This window comes from Ursus americanus, chromosome 21 (assembly GCF_024610735.1).
Source record: "Ursus americanus isolate L20-20 chromosome 21, mUrsAme1.1.p, whole genome shotgun sequence".
Taxonomy (NCBI): domain Eukaryota; kingdom Metazoa; phylum Chordata; class Mammalia; order Carnivora; family Ursidae; genus Ursus; species Ursus americanus.
The window spans coordinates 43,434,844-43,449,327 of record NC_142147.1 but is presented as its reverse complement, the minus strand read 5'-3'; the positions used below and the strand labels follow the sequence as shown (position 1 = coordinate 43,449,327).

The following is a 14,484-nucleotide window of genomic DNA, read 5'->3' as shown; positions in this document are numbered from 1 at the left end:
CTGGGTGGCACTCCCTACCCTGGGCTTAGCCGGACTCTGGAGCCTGTGCTCTTGGCAACCACGGCAAACCATTTTTGATTTCGCCATTTTTATTTCAAGAAGCCCGCCCCAAAACCCCGAGACAGGGTTTGGTGTCCCCTGAATTTCCGCAGCCCTGTGGCTTCCTGTATTAGAACTCTCATCACTCCAGGCTGTCTACCTACAGAGCTCTCCCCAAATACTCTCTCTCCAGGAGGGCATCTGGTAAGCCTAGGGCACAGCACCGGACCGGGAAGTGGGAACTGCCCCATGTTTGTGAGACGGATGGATGGTGACCCAAGTCCCAACCCCTCATTTTACAGAGGAAGGGGTGGAGATTCAGAAAGAAGAGCTGTAGGGGCAGTTTCACTGAAGAAAGGGGACATGGAGAAGGAGAAACTGCTCCTTGATGAGTCTCTTCCTCCTCTAAGGCCCAAAGCTGCTTCCAGAATGCCCATCTGACCTCTGGGCTGGCTCGGCACCTCCTCTGGCGGCCCACCGCCCGCTCTGGGGGGTCACTGCCACTGAGGGCCTGCTTCCCTCACCAGATGAGGAGCCCCACAAGTGCAGGGTCCCCCCCGCCATGAGGCAGCCTCTCCACACCACCACACTACAGGGCTGGGCACAGAGGAGGCGCGTGTTAAGTGTGTGTTGAATCGGCCAGCAGAACCCCAAGAAAGGAAACAAGGCCGGAGCCTCATTCTAGGAAGAGGAGTTAAAAGCACAGGAAGGGGAGGCCGGGAGAGGTCTTCTCAGACATCGACCTGCAAGCCAGAAAGAAGGCGTGGGGTTGGTGCTACTCACCAGGACTGGACCGGAACCAGGGAGAGGTAGTTAACGCAGCGCGGATGTGATTCACGAGAAAGCTCTGGAATGACTGAAGCATCCCCAAAGCAAAATATACAGCCCCGTTCCTCCCCAGGTGGGAGGATTTAAACCGAGGTCACAGAGGCAGCAGTCTGGGACCCCAGGACCTCTTATGAAGTAAAAAAGCCCAGTGCCAAGAGCGAAGGATTTGGAGATAGACTGCAAAGGTCCCCACCCCAGCTCCTCTACTTGGTAAGTAGCTTCATCACTCTGTGCCTCAGTTTCCAAGTCATTACTGTGGGGGAGATCACAGCAGGGACTTCACAGGGTGAGTGCAGGAGGGGAATGATCTTGTGCACACAGAGTGCTCAGGGAAGGGCTGGGTGCAGAGTCAGGACTCATTCATGTTAATGACTATTGTTTTTCTTCCCCTGTGGAGCCAGACACTGTTGGCTGGCTAACCCTACTGACATTCTCAAGTCCCTTTTCCCCTGGCTTCTTCCCCAGGAGAGGCTGAAAAGCTCAATGAAATTTCCCACCCTCCTGGGAGCAAGGGGAGGCCACCTGACACATTTCTGGTCAGTGAGATGTAAGTGGAATCTTCTGGTGGGGTTTTGGGGGGGAAATCCTCAAGCAGTTCATGACTGGAAAACACTTGCTGCTGGGGTTAACCTTCCCCTCCTCGGCCTGGCTGGAGCCACAGCAGCAACCTTGCGACCTTGAGGGGAAGGCCGAGTGAATCCAAGAAGCTCCAGGCCGGACACCATGCAGCCTCTGAACTAACCTCCCGGCCAAGTACCTCTGGATTCATTGTTATGGGAGAGAAATCAATCCTCATTTGTTTAAACCGCCGTGGGCTGGGTTTTCTGTTCTTGCAGCTAAAAGCATTCCTGGCTGATGCACCCACCGTAACACAAATGGCTCAGGACACAAGTCCACAGTAATAGTTTGCCATCCTCCCGTTTGGGTCCCTGGGCGAGAACCTCTGCCCTAGAGGGGAAAGTGTGGGAAACTGGGCTTGATTAGTGCTTATGAAGCCTCCGAGGCCATATTCTGCTCTTCCTTTTCAGCTGCATCTAGTCCCATCTGGGCAATTATTCACTTACTACGTTCTTTAAGCTACTTCATTTTCATTTTTAAAATTTCATTTTTAAGTCATCTCTGTACCCAGTGTGGGGCTCGACCTCATGACCCCGAGATCAAGAAATGCACAACTCTCCCGATTGAGCCAGCCAGGCGACCTGGTAAACCAATTCATTTTTAAACTTAAATATACATTTAAAATGGAAACTGTGGTACTACCAAAATGAAAAGCTGGCATCGTTGCTGCAAAAATAACTTAATAACTAGTAACAAATACAATGTAAACAAAATATGTTCATCTACAAATCACTGCGAATTATCTGATGTAGCATAATTTGGATTCATTGGACTAGCAAGAATTCTTCATTTTTGCCTTCTATCGGGGGAAAGAAAAGATCTGGCAATGCTCGGCATTTTCACAGGGGAACAGAGGGCGAGAGCTAAGTAGGGGCTGCCCCTCGGAGAGGGGACACGTTGTCTTATTTGCCAGGACTCCCGAAACCCCGTTCCCAAGTGAAATAATTGGTTTAGATCTCCCTCTGGCCGGTGGAAGAATTAGGTTGGGCACCTGCCTTACTACGTCCATTCGGGGCCTCCTCAGAGAGGCCTTCCCGGATTACCTGGCCTAAAATCGCCCCTGTTCCTCCCAGGCAGCCTGCTTCCTGCTTTACTCATCACTGTAGTTCTTAACCCCACCCGACTTCTCCTCCGTTCACTTGTTTGCCTGTCTGTTGTTTTATTCTCCAGGAGAAAGTTGGTTCCTGTAGGGAAAGGATTCTCTTTTGTTCATTCTTGGAGGCCCCAGGGCCTAGAACATCACAGTCGGGGTTTAAATGCATATTTCTTGTTATGGTCAGGCAACACAGGGAAGACTGAGGAACCATTACAGCCTGGAGGATATGAAGGAGACAGAGCAGCCACACACGGTGTGGCATCCTGAGGAGGATCCTGGCATAGAGGAGGGTCGTCGGTGGAAAAGAAGCAAAACATGACTAAACCCTGTGATTGAGTTCATCATACCAGTGCTCGTTTCCTGGTTCTGGTAATCGTGCCAAGGTGCATAAGACGGTAACGTGAGGGGACGCTGGGTGAAGGGTCAATATGTGATCTTTCCGTATGCTTCCTGTAACTTTTTTAAAATCTAAAATTCCTTCAAAATAAAAAAGTTTTGTTCTTCTAAAGACTCTATTTATTTATTTGAGAGAGAGAGGGAAAAGCAGACTCCCCACTGAGCAGAGAGTAGACTCAGGGCTCGATCCCAGGACCCTGAGATGATGACCTGAGCCGAAGGCAGACACTTAACTGACCGAGCCACCCAGGCACCCCAAAATAAAAAAGTTAATAAAGAATTGTGCTAAGAAGCATTCTTTGATGGAAATGTGGCCCCTTGAGACTGTCCCACAAACACACTCCAGGTACGTGGGCAGAGCCTTACGCCAGGATGAAGGAATATGAAGAGACCCAACAAACAGGCAAGGGAGAAGTACCTGCCCAGATTTGCTCAGTTCCCAAAGTTTGACTCCCTGGTCCCTGCAACTGAGCCAACAACACTACCTGTGTGCAGAGTCTGGATGCTAAAATCTTCTGGTCTCCACTTTCCATACTGGGAGGGTCATTTGGGGCTTCGACGATCAAACGATACCCTCACTCCCACTGCTCCCAAGCACCCTGACTGCATCCTGCCAATAAAGGTTGGTGTCCCCTTTTATGAATGCCCCACTACCAACTGCAACACCACTTAGTCTACGCCAAAGGAACAAAGAGGATGTTCACTAGCAAAACCCCCAGAAACCTAATTATAATATGCTCGAGATCTTTCCATCACGGGTATTTGGCAGATACACAGCTGAATGCATTTGCTTAAACCCAAAGACTGGATACCGAAGAGGGAATTTTATTCTATGTAAATTTTAAAAAGTAAATGGAGTTAAAATTGAAATTAAAACTGAATTTTAAAAAAAGTGTGATATACCAACGGATGCTATGAACAAAGATCTCCAAGCTCCCCCGTTGCTGGGGACAGTGGGAAACGTGCTGTGGAGGCTCCCACACAGAGCATGGCCTCTTCCCTCTTCGTACTGCAAAGCATGTAAGTGTGTCTCTGCACAAGGAGGGCTGTTCATGTGCGGGAAGAGATTTGGCAGGACACCCCCGCCCCGCAACTGCTGATGTCATTATCTCCGAGGGGAGGACATCAGGCTTGCCGGTGACGTGCAGGACAGTGAAGGAGACTTCCATTTTCCCCTTGATACTTTTTCAAGTAGTTTTTAAAAATAACAGAGGCCTATGTGTCCTAGCTGCACAATTTAAGCAAACAAAGAGCCACACTCTACTCACCCTCCGTATGTTCCGGACACTAGTGCTGCTTGAGGGTCCCAGGAGAGCCGATGTCAAAGACTGTGCATCTATGGAGAAGAACAACGCAAGGTTATGTCTTTGGCCAACCTGAGCCTTCCTGCTCCAATTTGTCAGTCACAAATTCATTCCCTCAACAAATACTTATTGAATACCTGCTCTGTGCTAGGCACCAAGGGTATACCAGTGAGTAAATATACATTAAAATGGAATGTCAGAGAGTAGACATTCCAGGAGGGGAAAAGGCAATAAACAAATAATGTGGAGTCAGGGAATGGTGAGTGTCTTGAAGGAAACGAAGCAGGGTGAACAGAATGATGGGCCTGCTGCTTCCCATACTGTCAGAGAAGGCCTGAGGAGAGGGCAGACACTTCAGTGCAGGAGGACCACAAACTGTGTGACTATTGGGGCAAGAGCCTTCCAGGCCATGGGAATGAATGGCCAGTGCCAAGGACCTGAGGCATACTATGTGTATGGAGCATCTTAGGAGTAGCGGGAGGCCTGTGTGCCTGGCGCAGGGTGAGTGAGGGGACAAGTGGAGGGAGGTGAGGGCAGGGAGGTGACAGGGGCAGATGGAAGGCCATTATGAGGATATTTCCTTCAGACAACTGTGAGCAGAGGAGTGGCGAGAAATAGCACTCGTCCTGACTTGTAACTTTATATTATTAATTTATGTTTTAAAATATTTAGTATGATTGTTCATATGTGAATGGATAGTTCATGAAAACTTTATATTATTAATTTATGTTTTTGAATATTTAGTAGGGTTGTTCATATTTGAATGGATATTTTATGGATGAATGAATGTCTCCAGGCTGAGCAGCCATTGTCCATATTGTTCACCCTCACATTTCAGTTTAGGCCAGGTACTTACTTACGAAGGCAGGAAGATGAGATCTGAGGGGATAATCTAGAACCTTCCTATAAGGTTCTAGGTTAGGCCATTAAATTAATGACTCTCACACCCTACGTGCCAGGCTCTGCCCTAGCAGACACATACTGATTCATTTCACTCTCTCAACAACCCTACAAAATAGACACTATGATTTCATCCATGGTGCGGAGGAGGGAACTGAGGCGCAGAGGGGGTAAAGAACCCATTGGCTGAGGCTGCCCAGCCAGTCAGAAGTATATTATAGCTGGATGAACCCAGGCAGCGTGGCTTCAAGGCCCACTCCTGACCACTTGGCTAGGCCAACGGTCATGGCGGTCAACGAAGAGAGAGCTAACTACAGGCTGGAAATGCCTCCCAGCTCCACCTCCCCAATACCACAATGTCTGAATGCTACCCAAACACCAAGGCCGAGCTCAAACTCCAGCCAGCTCCTCAAGGAAGCGTCCAGGAAGGAAACTAGCAAGCAGCCAGCCAACTTCCCAGAATCTAGGAATCAGGTTATCTTCAATAATCTTGCCCCCAGAGGGTCCAGGAGAAGCCAAAAGGGCTTCTTAGCCTTTTTCATGCCACAGACCCCTGTTGGCAGCCTGCTAGAGTGTGGACTCCTCCTCAGAATCATGTTTTTAAGTGTACAAAATACAATACACAAGGTTATAAAGGAACCCAATTATACTCAGATATCAAAGGATCTGTTAAAAAAAAAAAAAAACCCTAAAAAAACCTAACCTGAGATACAGTAATATTCATGCTTCTTTATAAATGCTTTAAATTACGAGATCCTAGCGGTGGGTCCAATAACTAGAGTAATTTAGAAACAGATGAGTGTAAATGATATTTTGCAATATCTGCAACAATTGTAATGTGATATGGAAATATTTTTACTGTCTCGTGGTGACAAAGTCATAGTCACTGCCAGTACAATGTGGCTTGTGGCCCTCACTGGCAAGGAAGGGAAATGCTAAATTTCAGAAGGTAGAGGAGATAAAGATGTAACCCCCCTCCCCACCCCGGTCAACCTCACGGTCCTCTGAATTTCGTCCTTGGATGAAGGGTCCACAGACCTGAGATTAGGAATCCCGAAGCCAGACGCCAGACAGGGTGAAGGTAGAGCATCAGGCTCCCCGGGAAGGTAAATGGTGAGCGCGGGGGCAGATTCAGACCCTTGTGACTCATATGGGAAGGGGTCCTGAGAACTGGCAGTTTGGGCCCACCCTGCATTCGTCTCGCTTTCTCAGTCCCCTGAACCTTACCTTTCCCCCTCAGCACCTGGAATTCCTGTGGGAATGCCCCCCACCTCCACCATGAGTTGGCAGGGAAGGGGAAGGGCTGGTCATACGATCCAGGCCAGGCCAATAAAGCCACTGAACCTCCTCTTCCCTGCTCCTGGCCTCAGAGATGGCTCGGGTAGCCCTAGCATTGAAGCCAAGGTGATTAGATTCAATAAACAGCAGCCTCAGGATGTGTCTGGGGACTACAGGGAAAAGAGATGGTTTCTTTCTCCAGGGGCGCTGCTTAGCCGGCTGGATATATACATGGAGCTGCCTCACAGCCTAACTGAACACAGGGGATACACAGCCAGGAAGCAGAAGGAAACGGGGCTCTGGCCACTGCCTGTGAGGCTCTGGATCTAGCCACACCTGAAGCCATTCAGTACAGAACGTCCCAGGCCTTGAGTTCAAACACTTCCTTTGATACTTAAGCAGGCTGACCTGAATTTCCATTTGTCCACAAAACCAAATGACTCGATTAACACAGAAGGGCAGAGCTGAGTGCAGTTCTCGACAATTCCCCTAGCTCACTACCAAGCCATTTAGAAAAGCACAAAATAAAATCAGATACAGTTACTATACATAGAAACACCAAACAGAAAAACACATATTCTTTAAAAGCTCAGAAATGGTCTCTTGGGTTGTTGCTTTCCCTACACTGGTCTATGAAGCCCTGACAATCGTGGTTTTTAAGATGCTTCGCAGGGCAGGAGAGAATCAGAAGCACCCTGAACATTTTCCTTTATCACCAGACTTCCCATTAAAAAAAAAAAAAATTCCTGGGATGATCGGGAAACCCCTGCAATAAAGCTCCTGTAAAATTTTAATAGCTGCCTTTTAAATGACAGTGGAAATTGCTTTTCTGCCACTTTCATTCTCCCCCTTCATTTCTCTAGAGTGAGGTATGTGGCTCTTTAAAGGCACAATGGCAGTGACGTGTTGCCGTGGGAGCTGTCATGTCCATCAGTACGGGGTCCCTCATCCATGGGAGGGGCTGCAGCAGAGGGGAGGATGATGAGGGGTTGGGGCAACGGCAGCAAAAGTGGGCTACAGGGCCAGCAATTCAGCCAGGACCCCAGAGCTCCCAGAGCCCCTCCTCACACCACCTGGGGAAGAAGGATGGCCTTGCAGTTGCCTCAACAATCCCAGCACACCTGCCAGAGCCACAGCCCAGCTGGCCCACCTGTCTGTCACACAGGCTACGCTCACAGGGCCACGCATCTCGTCTCCCAGAGTTTACACCAAGAAACAGAATTCCAAATGACAGCACCTGTGGGTGAGAGGGTATCCTGGCCTGAGTCCCAGCCTGACTGGTTCTTCGCCTCGGCCACAGTGATTGGCTCTGGGAGAGACACAAGGTCCAAGCAGGGCCAATCAGTGCAGGCCCTGGAAAGAGTGCTGGAGGTACTGGGTGGAGGGCATGGGATGGAAGGCGGTCTGCTGAGGGCTCTCTGCCACCTGGGAGGTGGGGGGCACCGGAGAATGAAGTCAATGCTGAGAGAGGCAGAGCCCGGAAGTGGAGAAGGGTGCGTTCCTGACAACACCTGAGTGACTGACTCCAGTGGGGCAGCCCTGGGACTTTCGGGTCCCAAAGCCATTAACTTCCCTTTGCAGCTTCAGCCAGTTTGAGCTGGAAGATTCTGTCATTTACAACAGAAATAACTGACTGACGGAACCGGAAGGGAACCTCAGAAATCAATAGCGCATTCCTTGTGCTTTGGTGAATGCGATCCTTTCTAAGCTGACAAAACAAAACTATGTCATGTCTCTCCAGAAAAGAAAAGAAAAGAAAACAAAAACACAAAACACTATGTTTCAAAAATGTCAAAGGCCTCTCTGAAGCCCCTGTCCATAGGAACTGGGAGAAGAACATTCTGATATAGTCTGAACTGTCCACTTGATGGATAAGGAAACTGAGGTTCAGAAAGCTCACGTGACTTGTTTGGGGCACAGGGCTAGCTGGAGGCAGAGCCAGGCCCTTCCAGAGCCCCCAGGAGGTACAGTCCTCGGGCAGACACTGCAGAGGGAAGGAGAGGCAGTGGGTGAGGCTGCAGGCCCCCACACCCTCATTTACCAACAGCAGCTCCACTTTTTTCTGCTTTAAAAATTGGACTTTCAGGGAAGTATCTGACCGAAGTTCTGCCACTCCACAGTAACACAGAGAAAACCAGTCTCCTGTGACATTTCAAAGTACTTACGTGGTACTGACCTTGGTTTTGATCCTCACTGAAATCTTCCAAAGCAGGCATTACATCCGCTTACATCTCTCCATCCCCCTTTGCTCGGCCCTCCCCAAAGACCACGTGAAGAAGCGGTCGCTAATCGGACGGGTCAGAGATTCTGACTGTTGGTACCTGCTCTTCTGGGGGGTGGGATTACTAGCCCCAAAGGCTAGCACCATGCCCACACGCTCTTTTCTCTCCCTGCACCCAGAGATGGCAGCTTTCTCTCGCGCTTTCTGTCTTGGAGCAGGACACACAACCCTGGGCAATGTTCATCCAACCTCTAAGAGGGCCTGGCCACACGCACGCCCTCTCCTGACCAAGCGCTGATGGGGGCAGCCAGACCTTTCTCCTCTGTGCAGCTCATCGTGTAAGTGGCTCACAGGGGAACCTGGCTCGCTGGGGCCATTTGCTACAAGTTGCCTTCTCCTTTCTAGACTTCATCAGAGATTCACATTGTGGCATCAGGGACCGACCCACCTATTAATAAAGTGGTTCAATCATGCTTCATTTAGAGAAGATTCCCATTATACCCATCCTCACTCCATCTTTGAAAGAGTGATTTAGGAAAATATCTGTTCATTCAACGGCTTCTACCCACCTGCCAACAAAGAAAAGCTGCTATGTGCAAAGACTTCTGCCTTGGGAAAATCTAGGTCCTCAACTGCTATACTGTATGGCAGCCGCTGAGATCATCTTGCAATTAATCATGTTTTCTCTTATGACCTATATTCTATTAATAACACACTAACGACTTAGTGCTAGTTCTTTCGTTGATTGATTCAGTCCGCAGATAATGCCTGAGGTTGGGGCACTGACTTGGAGGGTCTTATGTCCTTGTTTCCTGTCCCTCCTTCCCCTACCCCGCCCCCGCCACTGAAGGGAAACATCAGGATACAGGACATCACTGTGTCAGGGGGCCCTGTGGCTGTCCTGCCTCCAGCCTTGCCCAAGCGACTCCGTGGAAGAGCGACATAAGACAGACCTCTGCAGAGAAACTGCTGAGGGAAAGCAGCTTCGTGTGACCATTTCATGCACAGCAGCCTGGCCAGAATGTCAGGCTCTGCCACCACCAAACGTACTGAAGCCACAGACTAAGGGGAACTCTCTGTCACTGCAGGTGGGAGCATACATAGGAAGAGACAATTTGAGAGAGCGGTTGGCAATTTCTTGTAAAGAGGAAGAGACCGTAACCTCAGTGACACACTTCACTTCCCCACTGGCTGGGGTCTGGGATTCCCTGCCGAGTTCCCAGACCCACTGTGGCCTTGCAAATTCTCACTCTGGCCTGAAACACGAGGTTTTTGCTTTGATTTGATGACATGCCAGGCGCTGTGTTCAGTTAACTATCAACCCATTTAACCCTTGTAACAGCCCTGAAAGTGGGTCTAGTAGCATCCCCATTTTAACCAAGCAGCGAACTGAGGCACAGAGAGGTAACTTGCCCAAGATCCTATAGCAAGTGGATGGCACAAATCCACCAGGATTTGAACCCAGTAGGTCTGGCTCCAGAACCACCCACAAAGCCAGTTCCCAAACACTGCAGTTCAGAGTACGGGCTCCGCCTCGAAAGCCAGCGGATTCCACATCCAGACAGCCATTTCAGATGGATCAAAGACCAACTGCAAAAGGAAAAATCTAAGTGTGTCTAGAAGATAACACAGGAGCATATCTTCATGTGGGTGGAGGTGAATCCCCTTCAGCGGTTCGAGGAGAGTGTGTGTTCTCCTCATAGAAAGGGTCAGACTCATTCCCACAGTCCTTTGTCCCCTCCCCTGTCTGCCTTGTTCCAGCTTGTAATGTGGAGGTGACACTTGGATTTGAGAGAGTCCCATTTGTCCCCAGAACACCAGTCTCCCAACACAGAAGGACTGAACTCTCTGGATGCCCCAGCCCCCCAGGGAAGGTGGGTTCAGCAGCCAGACCAGTGCTGGTGTTCACTGCCGTCTGCCAAGCCATTGAACCACATGTCATTTGACACATCTTTCATATTGAAACGACAACTCTCCTTTAGACCACTACTTGCAGCCGCATGCACGCCTAACTAAAACTTTACCTTGCCACAGCTGGGCTCTGGCAGCCCCATGCAGTGCCATCCCCCTGGAGAGAGTGAACAGCCACTAACATGGATCTGAAGGTGTCTCCAAAAGGACTTGGCTCAGGGATAAACTTTGGGAATCAGAGATTTCCACTAAGCATGACTGATCACAGGCATCAAGAGAGAACGTGGTGTCTGAACTAATTCTCACGGGACCTGAATTTCGAACAGTTTTCTTTCTCCCTATGGACGTCTAAGAGCCGTCAGGGAGACTGTGATTCTAGGGGCCAAGCCCAGCGCACTGGCACAATGACACTGTGCTCTGCTGGCCCCAGGCTCACAGGCTGGGGAAATCCTGCATAGCTTGTGGATCCTTTTTCCTCCTGTCACCAGCCGTTTGCTGGATGTGCCAACAGTTAAGCCCCTTCCTGCACTCCATAAAAACAGCCTGTCAATGTGGCTGACTGCTGGGTGCTTTTCCACAAAGCGCTCCCCAGATCTCAGCTAATCAGATGGAAGATAGAACAGTGGTCACTCTACCAAAATAGGTCAGGCTTTATTTGTTAATCCTCTTGTTCATAATATACTGAAAGGGAAGAATGAAAAAAACATTAGCAGCGAGAACACGTAGGGTTGTTACTCAACCTATCTGTGCCTCAGTTTGCTCACCTATAAAATGGGGATAATAATAGGGGTGTTGTGAGCACTACGAAAATTACTCCATGAAAAAATATTTAGAGCAGAACCTATCATGTCGTGAGTGTTCAATAAAGGTGAGCTAACATTACATTTCCTTACTGCTGGTGACATGGCGAATATTTTACACTGAAGGCCCATGAAAAGCTTCAAAACCCTCCTCTCTGCAAAGAAAGGCACTGTTCTCCAGGGCTCAGGGTCCTGTGGGTAGGAAATGGACCTACTGGGTACTGGCTGCCCACCCAGCAGCCATTCTTCCCTTTCTTCTCCAGGTACTCGGTTAATACTACATCTCCCGACCTGCCCTGCAGCTAGGGGCGGCCAATAAGAGGTGGGACTTGCAGGAAAATTCCTTACTAGAGACCTGGAGCTGGACTACACTTTTGTGCCCATTCCCCCACCCCAATTCCCACCTGGATTCAACTCACTGGTTTGACTCCAGGGGTCCTACTAGACCGTGATGCCACCTTATGGATGAAGGCCATCTGCTGGGGATGGTGAAGCAGAAAGATAGAAGGATCCCATGGAGTTGCCACACCAGCCCCGGGCTGCCAAACTCTGGACATTTTACATATGAGAGAAACCATCTTCCATGGATTTTATACTGGTGTCCTTTCTAGTCTCTGCAACTGGCAGCCAAGTGTACTTTCAAATGATACTCTGGCCTTATGCAGCAGATGGCCAGTGGGACAGCCTTCTACACCAGAGAAATCCCTCTAGAAACCTGCCACCATGTAACATGCCCTCAGGCTTTAGAGGACCCTTGATCTCTCCTCAACACCAGGCAGAAAGCTAGATGCAGAATTTCCCACACAACAGGGTTACCACCATTTTGCCTTACGAGGAGGTAAAATAAGAACTATGGAACATCTACTGAGTCATTCATTCAGCAATTATTAAGCACTACTGTACGCTGGACACTGTGCATGGTAGGGTGCTGGACACGGTAGATAAAGGCAGGCACAGTTCCTGTCCTTACAGGTCTTACAGTCTAGAACGGGGGACAGAAAATAAACAGGCACACAAATACATTTTTGAGCGCAAATGGTGAGAAGTACCATTCAGGAAACCCAGGTGGATTTTAGCTCAGAGCTAAAGAGAAAGGAGAAGGAAGCCATTTGAAAAGTGGAAGTAAAAATACCCCAGGATGTCCATCAACCGAAGAATGGATAAACAAAATGTGGCACATCCACCCAATGGAATAATATTCCACCATAAAAAGAATGAAGTACTGATTCATGCACGACGTGAATGAACACTGAAAACATCATGCTGAGCGAAAGAAGCCAGTTACAAAAGACTACGTATTGTAGGATTCCATTTACATGAACTGTCCAGAAGAGGCAAATCCGTAGACACAGAAAGCAGATTAGTGGTTGCCAGGGGCTGGGAGGAGGGGGAGGTGAGGTGGGGGGGGTGACTGCTGATGAGTACAGTTTTTTTGGGGGGGGGCAATGAGAATGTTCTGGAATTAGATACTGGTGATGGCTGCACAACCTTGTGAATACACCAAAACCCACTGAACCGTGTACTTTAAGAGGCGTGAATTTTAGAGCATGTGAATTATACCTCAATTAAAAGACACTCAAAGGGCTACCCTGATTTCAATCACTGTGTTGATAATATAGTTCCTAGTGAAAGTAAAAAAAAAAAAAAGTATCCCGGAGATGGAGGAGAATGTTTGAGTCTGTTCAAGGGAACTCACAGGAGGCCTGTGTAGCTAGATCGTTGTGGCCCAGGTCAGATACATGCTTGTTAATTCTAAGTATGATGGGGAGCAGGAACATGATGTGCTCCGATCTACATTTCTGAACGATCCCTCTGGTTGTTGCAAAGAGAGTGTCGGGGTTCAGAAGAAACAGGGAGAACAACAAGGTAGCCACTGCATTATCCAAGGAGACGCAGTGGTGGCTGGGCCCAAGCTGAGGGCAGAGGGATGGGAAGGAGGAGGCTGGCAAAGATGTAAATTTCAAATCGAGGACATGCAGGCCTCGCTGATGGGGTGGTTGGGAGGGTGAGGCAGAAAAGGAAGATGTGCAGGTCTCATGAGTTTTTCCAGAGTGGTTTTCTGCCTGATTCAGACTGTGCACAGAACAAGAGCAGGTCACCAAATGCCTGTTAAATGAATTGAATAAATGAACAAAATCACTGCCTGGCTTTTTTGGGGGTGGGCACATTTTTGTGTTTTCAATAAAGATGTTAAATTCTCTCTCTCTCCCCACATATATATATATATACACATATAGAAACATATATGTACCCTTACCTTCAACATAATATCCTTACCCATACCTGCTTCTCTCCCATCCACTGGTAGAGAGTGGACCACTAGACACCATCAACTACCCATCTGCTCAAACCAGAAACTTGAGGGTTATTCTTTTATACATATACACACTCTGTGCGGGATAAAGCTGCTAAGTCAGTGACAACAAGGCCCTTCCATCTCTGAGGGGGGCAAAGGAACAGATAAGCCAGCAAGACGTGAGCTCTTTCTTCTGATGAACAACCTATAGGAAAGGACAGAGGAAGAGATGCTGCTCCAGAGACAGGAAGTGTCCTCTGTCTTGTTAGTGGGGGTGGGGAGGGGTAAGGGATACGGTCAAGAGGGGGAGAAAGCACTGTGAATACATACAGTCAAGTCAGGGGAGGAAGCTCAATTTGACCCTTCTAGCTTTCCCTGCCGCCGCAAGTGAAGCCCAGCAGAAGACACGTTATAATCCAAACGGGTCATTAGCCCCAATCCGCTGCCAGCCACATCCGTTCCAAGGGAAACACCAGAACCCTGGAAGAATGCATACTTATCCTGGAACCAGAAGTCGGAAAGGGGAAGGCACACAGAGTCTCAAAGAGAACGTCTCCACGGCCGCTGCCATCACAGACCACAGTGCGCGTAGCACCCCGGGCTGACGCAACGCAATGGTCTTGCCAGGGTGTGCCCGCCCAGAAACTTCCTTCTGGTTCCACTCTCCCCACCAATAGGGCTCATCTGGTTTAAGAACAGGGTGTGAGAAACATTTTACTGGGTGGTTCTTGGGTGGTGGGCTTGGTCGTGGACGTAAGGTAGATTAGCCTGTGTTGCCTGCCCCACGAAGCCTCATC

The 14,484-nt window shown here is 49.0% G+C and overlaps 1 protein-coding gene across 6 annotated transcripts in view; it reads right to left on the bottom strand.

Moving 5' to 3' along the window:
* The window catches only part of SIPA1L3 (signal induced proliferation associated 1 like 3), a 225,285-nt gene that overhangs the window by 133,377 nt on the left and 77,424 nt on the right, over positions 1-14,484 (bottom strand). For all 6 annotated transcript variants that reach the window (XM_045786053.2, XM_045786088.2, XM_087870714.1 and 3 more), the window contains exon 2: positions 4,246-4,313. The gene's annotated coding sequence lies outside the window, so the exon portion shown is untranslated. The remainder of the gene's footprint in view (positions 1-4,245; positions 4,314-14,484) is intronic.